This window comes from Arachis ipaensis, chromosome B10 (genome assembly GCF_059453495.1).
Source record: "Arachis ipaensis isolate K30076 ecotype BB chromosome B10, ASM5945349v1, whole genome shotgun sequence".
Classification (NCBI taxonomy): Eukaryota; Viridiplantae; Streptophyta; class Magnoliopsida; order Fabales; family Fabaceae; genus Arachis; species Arachis ipaensis.
Genome location: NC_142435.1, coordinates 58,169,841 through 58,181,109, shown reverse-complemented (window position 1 = coordinate 58,181,109; position 11,269 = coordinate 58,169,841). Strand labels below are relative to the sequence as shown.

General features: G+C 39.1%; 1 non-coding gene across 1 annotated transcript; it reads right to left on the bottom strand.

The window, feature by feature from the left end:
- Positions 1 to 9,247: 9,247 nt before the first annotated feature.
- Positions 9,248 to 9,355, bottom strand: LOC148580183 (small nucleolar RNA R71). Its single transcript, XR_015895812.1, has one exon. It is a non-coding gene; the product is annotated as a small nucleolar RNA R71 (small nucleolar RNA).
- Between the last annotated feature and the right edge of the window lie 1,914 nt (positions 9,356 to 11,269).

The following is an 11,269-nucleotide window of genomic DNA, read 5'->3' as shown; positions in this document are numbered from 1 at the left end:
GTGACAAATTTCTAATCCCAACACTTTTGCATTTCATTTTTAGGTCTTTTAGAATTTTAGTTGCATTTTCTTAGTTTTCATATTGATAAACCCCTATTTTATGGTTTATCTTGTGCTAAATTGAGTGGTTTTTATCAACTCTTTGCTTACTTATTCATACAATTTGCTTGGTTTTACAATTCCTTCCCAATTTTGTTATATGATTGAAAACTTGCTTCCTAAGCCCTTAAATTGTCAATTTTTGATTCCTCTCTATACCATTCGATGCCGTGATCTGTGTGTTAAGTGTTTTCAGGCTTTATAGGGCAGGAATGGCTTAGAGGATGGAAAGGAAGCTTGCAAAAATGGAAGAAACACAAGAAACAAAGGAGATATCCAGCAAGAATCGACGCGCACGCATGGCTCACGCGTGCTCGTGGCTTGCTGCAATTGACAGCGACGCGTGCACGTACTTGACGCGTATGCATGACACGCGCAGAGGCCCATTGACGCGTGCGCGTACCCGACGCGTGCACGTACCTGACGCATACGTGTGACATGTGTCACATGCAGAAATTGTAGAAGACGCTGGGGGCGATTTTAGGCTGAGTTTGGACCCAATTTTCGGCCCAGAAACACAGACTAGAGCCAGGGGAAAGTGGAGACTCAACACACATTCACATTGCACTTAGTTTTAGTTTTAGTTTTTGAATCTTAGAGAGAAAATGACTACTTTCTCTAGGGTTCTTCACATTCATAGATTTCAAGTTTTATGCTTTTGATTTGGATATTGAGAAAAGTTACTACCTCCGTTGAAGTCTTTATTATTCTAGTTTGTTTCCATATTTCCTTACTCTTTTATCTTCCATTAACCCTATTTAGATGTTACATATGGATATCTTTGATTTTGAAATTTATTAATGCAAAGAACTATTTTTACCTTTAATTAATTTTCAGTTATTATTTCATTTAATTTATCATGTCTTCTTTTTATTCCCTTTATATGTCTATAAGAATGGTATTCATGTCATGGAGTAAACTCCTAACTTGACTTTGAAGTTGATTAATAAGAGAACCTTGAGTTGGGAAACTCAAGTGTTAATTTTAATTGGAAGTTGTTGGCTGGCTCTCTAGTCTCTCACTCTAATCCTTCCTTAGGAGAGGATTAGGACTTGAGATTCAGAGTTGGTTAGTTAGTTACTTGACTTTCCTTTATCAGGTAAGGGATAACTAAATAGAACAACAACCTCTTACTATTACACTTGGGAAGATTCAACAAGAATAGAACTTCCAATTAATCTTCTACGGGTCAAGGCTTTTTATTTCAATTACATAAAACCTCTTGTTAATTTTCATTGCTTTAATTTATAATCATTTATTTTTCTATTCTCCAACTCTAAAAATTTCTCGGAAACTCCTGACCAATAAATTGCACTCTTTTGTCAACTCGTTGGGAGACGACCTGGGATTTCTACTCCCAGTATGTTATTCTCAATTTGTGACAATTCTTTCTAAATTGATAAGAAGAATTTTCGTCGGTTAAGAACTATACTTGCAACGCTATTTCTATATTAAATTCTTAATTGGCAATTTTCTGCCTGTTAATTTTTGGCGCTGTTACTGGAGAGTTGCAACAGTGTGCTAAATTATTGGTTGGTATAAATATTTTTAAATTTATTTATATGCATATTTTATTTTATTTTATTACCATGAGCTGTATGTTTCTTTCATTGAATGACGTGTTCACTGCCTGATCCGAGCTTAGCCGCATTTGATCTTGAAATTGAAAGAACTATTTCACGTATTAAGCGAGCTCGGCGTCGGTTAGCCTCTGAGGGTGGTGAAGTGGTTACTACCAATTCACCAGTCTTATCTGAGGGCGAATCTGAAGCGCCATTTGAGGATGAAACAAGCTCCTCTTCTACTAATTTGGTTGATTTACATGCAGGTAATATGGCGGAGCCCAGAAGGATTACTCTCCAGGAAGCAGGAGCTCCAGACTTTACACTATAACCATATCAAGCGCATCACCCAAATCTGGCTGTAGATTTTGAACTGAAGACTGCGCTAATCAACCTACTGCCCAAGTTTCATGACTTACCTGCTCAAGAGCCTATCAAGCACCTCAGGGATTTTCAAACAGCCTGCTCAACTACTAGGCATCATGGTGCAGATGAAACTACTATTTGGCTGTATGCTTTCCCGTTTTCTCTTGAGGGAAAGGCAAGGGAGTGGTTCTACACTCAACCTAAATCAGTCGTTACCAATTGGGATCTGCTCAGAAGAGAGTTCCTGGACAAATACTTTCCAGCTGAAGTTACAGATAGACTGAGGAAGGAGATTTCCTGCATTATCCAAGGTGAGTCCAAAACTCTCTATGAATATTGGGAACGCTTCAGGAACCTCTTAGATTCATGTCCCCACCACAAGATTGACCAGTTGGTGTTGATCAGTTATTTCACACAAGGCATGAAGCCTCAGGACAAGACCACATTAGATGCTGCAAGTAATGGCTCTCTGAAGAAGTACAAGACGGCGACAGAAGCATGGCAGCTGATCACCGATCTAGCTGAGTCTACCCGGAATGCTAGACATATGAACAACCATCCCAAGGCTGTTGTGGAAGTTTTCTCTAGTAGTGAGACTGCTGCTCTCATACAGACTCTGGGAGAGATGACCAATATACTAAAGCAGCTACAGCTGAATCAACAACAACCTCAGCCTCCCCCACAACAACAGAATCAACAGTTGGTACCTCAGAAAGTGTGCGGAATATGTGCCTGCTATACTCATTACACTGATGAGTGTCCACAGCTCCAACAAGAAGACAACACTTTGGCAGCTACTCATAATTTCGATGACCGCCCGAATCAAGGATACTATTGACAAGGCGGCAACTATAACCAAGGTGGGAACTATATTAAGGTTGGCAAGACAACTCCAACCAGGGGTGGAGGGATAATTCCAACCAAGGATGGAGGGACAACTACAACCGTGGAGGTAGAGACAACGGTGGAAATCAGAGGTGGAATAATAATAACAATCAGCAAAACCGGTATCAGCAAAACCCTCCTTACCAACAGTAAAACCAAAACCAGCCTTACCGAGCACCACACCTGAGGCAGTCACAACCGCCTCAAAACAACCAACAGCAGGCCCTTCAAATCACTTACCCCTCCTTCTTCTTCTAATAATGATATGCTTCGATCTCTTGCGCAAGGACAACAAGACATTCAGAATATACTTAACTCTACCATAAACGGTTTGAATGCCACTTTACAAGCTCTCGTCTCCCGGATGGATTCATTATCTACTCCTAATAATCATCCTTCAAGCTCTAGTGCAATTCTTTCTCAACCTTTACCCAACACCAAAGGTGGAATCAATGCCATCACTTTGAGGTCCAGAACCACATGGCAAGAGAGGAGTCATGAGGAGCCAAGCTCAAAGGAAAACATTCAAGTTGAAGATATTGTTGAGGTAGAGGATGTTTAAGAGGAGGAGGAAGTACAAGACATGGTTGAAGAAGAAGCAGCTTGGTGCACGAAATTGTGATCTCAGGCAACAGCGCCAAAAACTCTGTACGCACGTCTTAATAAATCGTTTTTCATTCACAACTTCGATACAACTAACCAGCAAGTGCATTGGGTCGTCCAAGTAATAAACCTTACATGAGTAAGGGTCGATCCCACGGAGATTGTTGGTATGAAGCAAGCTATGGTCACCTTGTAAATCTCAGTCAGGCGGATATAAAATGGTTATGGAGTTTTCAAAATTAATACTAATTAAACAGAAAATAAAAATAGAAATACTTATGTATATCACTGGTGAGAATTTCAGATAAGTGTATAGAGACGCTTTCGTCCCTCTGAATCTCTGCTTTCCCGCTGTCTTCATCCAATCAGTCCTACTCCTTTCCATGGCTGGCTTTATGTAAGGACATCACCATTGTCACTGGCTACTTTTCATCCTCTCTGGAAAATGGTCCGATGCGCTGTCACTGCATGGCTAATCGTCTGGAGGCATCACCGTGGTCAATGGCTGCATCCTATCCTCTTGTGAAAATGGTCCAAATGCTCTGTCACAGCACGGCTAATCATCTGAGGTTCTCGATCATACTGGAATAGGATTCACCCTCCTTTTGCGTCTGTCACTATGCCCAGCACTCGCGAGTTTGAAGTTCGTCACAGTCATTCAATCCCAGAATCCTACTCGGAATACCACAAACAAGGTATAGACTTTCCGGATTCTCATGAATGCCGCCATCAATCTAGCTTATACCACGAAGATTCTGACTAAGAGATCCAAGAGATACTCATTCAATCTAAGGTGGAACGGAAGTGCCTGTCAGGCACGCGTTCGTGGGGGAATGATGATGATTGTCACGTTCATCACATTCACGTTGAAGTGCGAATGAATATCTTAGAAGCGGAATAAGTTGAATTGAATAGAGAAACAGTAGTACTTTGCATTAATTCATGAGGAACAGCAGAGCTCCACACCTTAATCTATGGAGTGTAGAAACTCTACCGTTGAAAATACATAAGTGAAAGGTCCAGGCATGGCCGAATGGACAGCCCCCAAAACGTGATCAATATGATCCTAAGATGAACTAAAAATCATAAGATGTCTAATACAATAGTAAAAAGTCCTATTTATAATAAACTAGTTACTAGGGTTTACAGAAGTAAGTAATTGATGCATAAATCCACTTCCGGGGCCCACTTGGTGTGTGCTTGGGCTGAGCTTGAATGTTACACGTGCAGAGGCTCTTTCTGGAGTTGAACGCCAGGTTGTAACGTATTTCTGGCGTTCATCTCTCGTTCGTGACGTGTTTCTGGCGTTTAACTCTAGACAGCAGCGTAGAACTGGCATTCAACGCTCTTTTACATCATCTAAACTCGGCCAAAGTATGGACTATTATATATTGCTGGAAAGCCCTGGATGTCTACTTTCCAACGCAATTAGAAGCGCGTCATTTTGAGTTCGGTAGCTCCCGAAAATCAACTTTGAGTGCAGGGAGGTTAGAATCCAACAGCATCAGCAGTCCTCTCTTCTACCTCTGAATCTGATTTTTGCTCAAATCCCTTGATGAGCGAATAATTTATACGCTTTTTGGCATTGTTTTTAGTATGTTTTTAGTAGGATCTAGTTACTTTTAGGGATGTTTTCATTAGTTTTTATGTTAAATTCACATTTCTGGACTTTACTATGAGTTTGTGTGTTTTTCTGTGATTTCAGGTATTTTTTGGCTGAAATTGAGGGACTTGAGCAGAAATCAGATTCAGAGGTTGAAGAAGGACTGCTGATGCTGTTGGATTCTGACCTCCCTGCACTCAAAGTGGATTTGCTGGAGCTACAGAACTCGAAATGGCGCGCTTCCAATTGCGTTGGAAAGTAGACATCCAGAGCTTTCCAGCAATATATAATATTTCATACTTTGGCCAAGAATAGACGACGTAAACTGGCATTCAACGCCAGCTTTCTACCCAAATCTAGCGTCCAGCGCCAGAAAAGGAGCCAAAACCAGAGTTGAACGCCCAAACTGGCACAAAAGCTGGCGTTCAACTCCAAGAAGGACCTCTGCACGTGCAACACTCAGGCTCAGCCCAAACACACACCAAGTGGGCCCAGGAAGTGGATTTATGCATCAATTACTTACTCATGTAAATCCTAGTAGCTAGTTTATTATAAATAGGACCTTTTACTATTGTATTAGGCATCTTTGGTCTCAGTTTTATTCCATAGTTCATCTTAGGAGACTATTGATCACGTTTTAGGGGGCTGGCCATCTCGGCCATGCCTGGACCTTCACTTATGTATTTTCAATGGTAGAGTTTCTACACTCCATAGATTAAGGTGTGGAGCTCTGCTGTTCCTCAAAGATTAATGCAAAGTACTACTGTTTTCTATTCAATTCATCTTATTTCGCTTCTAAGATATCCATTCGCACCCAAGAACGTGATGAAGGTGATGATTATGTGTGACGCTCATCACCATCTCCCCTATGAACACGTGCCTGACAAACACTTCCGTTCTACATGAAATAAGCTAGAATGAATATCTCTTAGATCTCCTAACCAGAATCTTCGTGGCGTAAGCTAGAATGATGGCGGCATTCAAGAGAATCCGGAAAGTCTAAACCTTGTCTGTGGTATTCCGAGTAGGATTCAATGATTGAATGACTGTGACGAGCTCCTAACTCGCGATTGCAGGGCGTTAGTGACAGACGCAAAAGGATAGTAAATCCTATTCCAGCATGATTGAGAACCGACAGATGAATAGCCGTGCCGTGACAGGGTGCGTGAGCATATTATTCACTGAGAGGATAAGATGAAGCCATTGGCAAGGGTGATGCCTCCAGACGATTAGCCGTGTTGTGACAGGGCATTGGATCATTTTCCCGAGAGATGACCGAAAGTAGCCATTGACAGTGGTGATGTATCACATAAAGCCAGCCATGGAAAGGAGTAAGACTGATTGGATGAAGATAGCAGGAAAGCAGAGGTTCAGAGGAACGAAAAGCATCTCCATTCGCTTATCTGAAATTCCTACCAATGATTTACATAAGTATCTCTATCCCTATTCTATTATATAATATTCGAAAACTCCATGATTATTTTATATCCGCCTGACTGAGATTTGCAAGGTGACCATAGCTTGCTTCATACCAACAATCTTCGTGGGATTCGACCCTTACTCACATAAGGTTTTACTTGGACGACCCAGTGCACTTGCTGGTTAGTTGTATCGAAGTTGTGACAAATTATGAATGTGTAATCACGATTACGCGTACCAAGTTGCTCACGTGCCAGGAATAGTTTGAGCCTGGACATCACAATTTCGTGCACCAAGTTTTTGGCGCCGTTGCCGGGGATTGTTCGTGTTTGGACAACTGACGGTTCATCTTGTTGCTCAGATTGGGTAAGTTTCTTTTCGTTTTCTTTTCAAAAATTTTTTCAAAAATATTTCAAAACTTTTCTCATCTGTTTTCGAAAAAAAAAAAGGTTTTCAAAAATTTTATTCAAAATTTTTAAGAATGAATTCTAGTGTTTCATGAAGCATGTAAAGCCTGGCTGGCTGTAAAGCCATGTCTAAATTTATTTGGACTGAGGCTTGCAATTTGTTATCAAGAGCAATATGCTCTCGTGTTAAATGCTGAAGCTTGGCTGGCCATTGGCCATGTCTAGTGTTTTGGACTGGAGCTTTCTTTGAAAGCTTGGCTGGCTAGTGAGCCATGTATAATTCCTGGACTGAAGCTTTAGACTAAGAATGCAAGATTCCTGGAATTCATATTAAAAATTTTGGAATCCTTATTTTTTCTTTTTCATATAATTTTCGAAAAAAATCCAAAAAAATTAGAAAATCATAAAAATCAAAAATATTTTTCTGTTTCTTGTTTGAGTCTTGAGTCATATCATAAGTTTGGTGTCACTTGCATATGCATCTAGCATTTTTCGAAAATATCATGCATTCATAGTGTTCTTCATGATCTTCAAGTTGTTCTTGGTAAGTCTTCTTGTTTGATCTTGATTATTTTTTGTTTTGTGTCTTTTCGTGTTTTTCATATGCATTCTTGAATTCTTAGTGCGTAAGCATTAAAGAATTCTAAGTTTGGTGTCTTGCATGTTTTCTTTGCATCAAAAAATTTTTCAAAAATATGTTCTTGATGTTCATCTTGACATTCAAAGTGTTCTTGGTGTTCATCTTGACACTCATATCATTCATGCATGCATTCATTATTTTGATCTAAAAATTTTATGCATTGCATAATTTTCATGTTTTTCATAAAAATTTCAAAAATCAAAAAAATATCTTTCCCTCTTTTCTCTCATCAAATTCGAAAATTGAGTTGACTTTTTCAAAAATTTTAAAAAAATCAAAGTTGTTTCTTATGAGTCAAATCAAATTTTCAATTTGAAAATCTTATCTTTTTCAAAATCTTGTTCAAAAATCAAATCTTTTTCAAAATTCTTAGTTATTTTCGAAAATTCCAAAAATATTTTTCAAAAAAATCTTTTTCTTATTTTTGTATTAAATTTTCGAAATTAACATAAACAATTAATGTTTTGATTCAAAAATTTGAAGTTTGTTACTTGCTTGCTAAGAAAGATTCAAACTTTAAGTTCTAGAATCATATCTTGTGATTTCTTATGAATCAAGCCGTTAATTGAGATTTTAAAAATCAAATCTTTTTCAAAACTAATTTCAATCATATCTTTTCAAAAATATCTTCTTATCTTATCTTTTTCAAAAATATCTTTTCAAAATATCTTTTCTAACTTCTTATCTTTTCAAAATTTGTTTCAACTAACTAACTAATTTTTTTGTTTGTTTCTTAACTTTTTCAAAACTACCTAAGTAATTCTCTCTCTCTCATTTTTCGAAAATATCTTCCCCATTTTTCAAAATTTCTTTTTAATTTATTAATTAATTTAAATTTCAAATCTTAATTTTCGAAAATTACTAACATTTTTCAAAAACTATTTTCAAAAATCACTAACTCTTTTTCAAAAATAATTTTCGAAAATTCTCTTTCTCCCATCTTATTCTATTTATTCATTCATATCCTAACATCTCATCTCACATCTCTTCCATCCTCACAGTTGTGTCTCTTCCATTATATTACATTCTTTGTCTCCCCCTCTTCTTCCACTCACACAGGGATCCCTATACTGTGGTATAAAGGATCTCCATTATTATTATTATTTTTCTGTGCCTTCTTCTTTGTCATATGAGCAGGAGCAAGGATAAGAACATTCTTGTGGAAGCAGATCCAGAACCTGAAAGGACTCTAAAGAGAAAATTAAGAGAAGCTAAAATACAACAATCCAGAGATAACCTTTCAGAAATTTTCGAACAGGAAAAGGAGATGGCAGCCGAAAATAATAATAATGTAAGGAAGATGCTTGGTGACTTTACTGCACCTAATTCCAATTTACATGGAAGAAGCATCTCCATTCCTGCCATTGGAGCAAACAATTTTGAGCTGAAACCTCAATTAGTTTCTCTGATGCAGCAGAACTGCAAGTTTCATGGACTTCCATCTGAAGATCCTTTTTAGTTCTTAACTGAATTCTTGCAGATATGTGATACTGTTAAGACTAATGGAGTAGATCCTGAAGTCTACAGGCTCATGCTTTTCCCTTTTGCTGTAAGAGACAGAGCTAGATTATGGTTGGATTCTCAACCCAAAGACAGCCTGAACTCTTGGGATAAGCTGGTCACGGCTTTCTTAGCCAAGTACTTTCCTCCTCAAAAGCTGAGCAAGCTTAGAGCTGATGTTCAAACCTTCAGACAGAAAGAAGGTGAATCCCTCTATGAAGCTTGGGAAAGATACAAACAGTTGACCAAAAAGTGTCCTTCTGACATGCTTTCAGAATGGACCATCCTGGATATATTCTATGATGGTTTATCTGAGCTATCAAAGATGTCACTGGACACTTCTGCAGGTGGATCCATTCACCTAAAGAAAATGCCTGCAGAAGCTCAAGAACTCATTGACATGGTTGCTAATAACCAGTTCATGTACACTTCTGAAAGGAATCCTGTGAATAATGGGACACCTATGAAGAAGGGAGTTCTTGAAGTTGATACTCTGAATGCCATATTGGCTCAAAATAAAATATTGACTCAGCAAGTCAATATGATCTCTCAGAGCCTGCATGGAATGCAAGCTGCATCCAACAGTACTCAAGAGGCATCTTCTGAAGAAGAAGCTTATGATCCTGAGAACCCTGCAATAGCAGAGGTAAATTACTTAGGTGAACCTTATGGAAACACCTATAACTCAACATGGAGAAATCATCCAAATTTCTCATGGAAGGATCAAAAGCCCCAACAAGGCTTTAATAATGGTGGAAGAAACAGGTTTAGCAATAGCAAGCCTTTTCCATCATGAACTCAGCAACAGACAGAGAACTCTGAACAAAATGCTTCTAATTTAGCAAATATAGTCTCTGATCTATCTAAGGCCACTGTAAGTTTCATGAATGAAACAAGGTCTTCCATTAGAAATCTGGAAGCACAAGTGGGCCAACTGAGTAAAAGGATCACTGAAATCCCTCCTAGTACTCTCCCAAGCAATACAGAAGAGAACCCAAAAGGAGAGTGCAAGGCCATTGACATAAGCACCATGGCCGAACCTGTATGGGAAGGAGAGGACGTGAATCCCAAGGAGGAAGACTTCCTGGGACGTCCAGTGATCAATAAGGAGCTTCCCTCTGAGGAACCAAAGGACTCTGAGGCTCATCTAGAGACCATAGAGATTCCATTAAACCTCCTTATGCCCTTCATGAGCTCTGATGAGTATTCCTCTTCTGAAGAGAATGAGGATGTTACTGAAGAGCAAACTGCCAAGTTTCTTGGTGCAATCATGAAGCTGAATGCCAAATTATTTGGCATTGATACTTGGGAAGTTGAACCTCCCTTGTTCATCAATGAACTAAGTGATCTGGATCAACTGACATTGCCTCAGAAGAGACAGGATCCTGGAAAGTTCATAATACCCTGCACCATAGGCACCATGATCTTTAAGGCTCTGTGTGACCTTGGTTCAGGAATAAACCTCATGCCCCTCTCTGTAATAGAGAAACTGGGAATCTATGGGGTGCAAGCTGCTAAAATCTCATTAGAGATGGCAGACAGTTCAAGAAAACAGGCTTATGGACAAGTAGAGGACGTCTTAGTAAAGGTTGAAGGCCTTTACATCCCTGCTGATTTCATAGTCCTGGATACTGGAAAGGAAGAGGATGAATCCATCATCCTAGGAAGACCTTTCCTGGCCACAGCAAGAGCTGTGATTGATGTTGACAGAGGTGAAATATTCCTTCAATGGAATGAGGACTCCCTTGTGTTTAAAACTCAAGGATCTCCCTCTGCAACCATGGAGAGGAAGCAGAAAAAGCTTCTCTCCAAGCAGAGTCAACCAGAGCCCCCACAGTCAAACTCTAAGTTTGGTGTTGGGAGGCCACAACCAAACTCTAAGTTTGGTGTTGAACTCCCATATCCAAACTCTAAGTTTGGTGTTGGAGAGTCTCAACAAAGCTCTGCACATCTGTGAGGCTCCATGAGAGCCCACTGTCAAGCTATTGACATTAAAGAAGCACTTGTTGGGAGGCAACCCAATGTTTATCTAATTCTTATTTTTATTGTTTTTCATGTTTTCTTAGGTTCATGATCATGTGGAGTCACAAAATAAATATAAAAATTGAAAACGGAATCAAAAACAGCAGAAGTAAAATCACACCCTGGAGGAGCATCTGTCTGGCGTTCAGCGCCAAAACAGAGC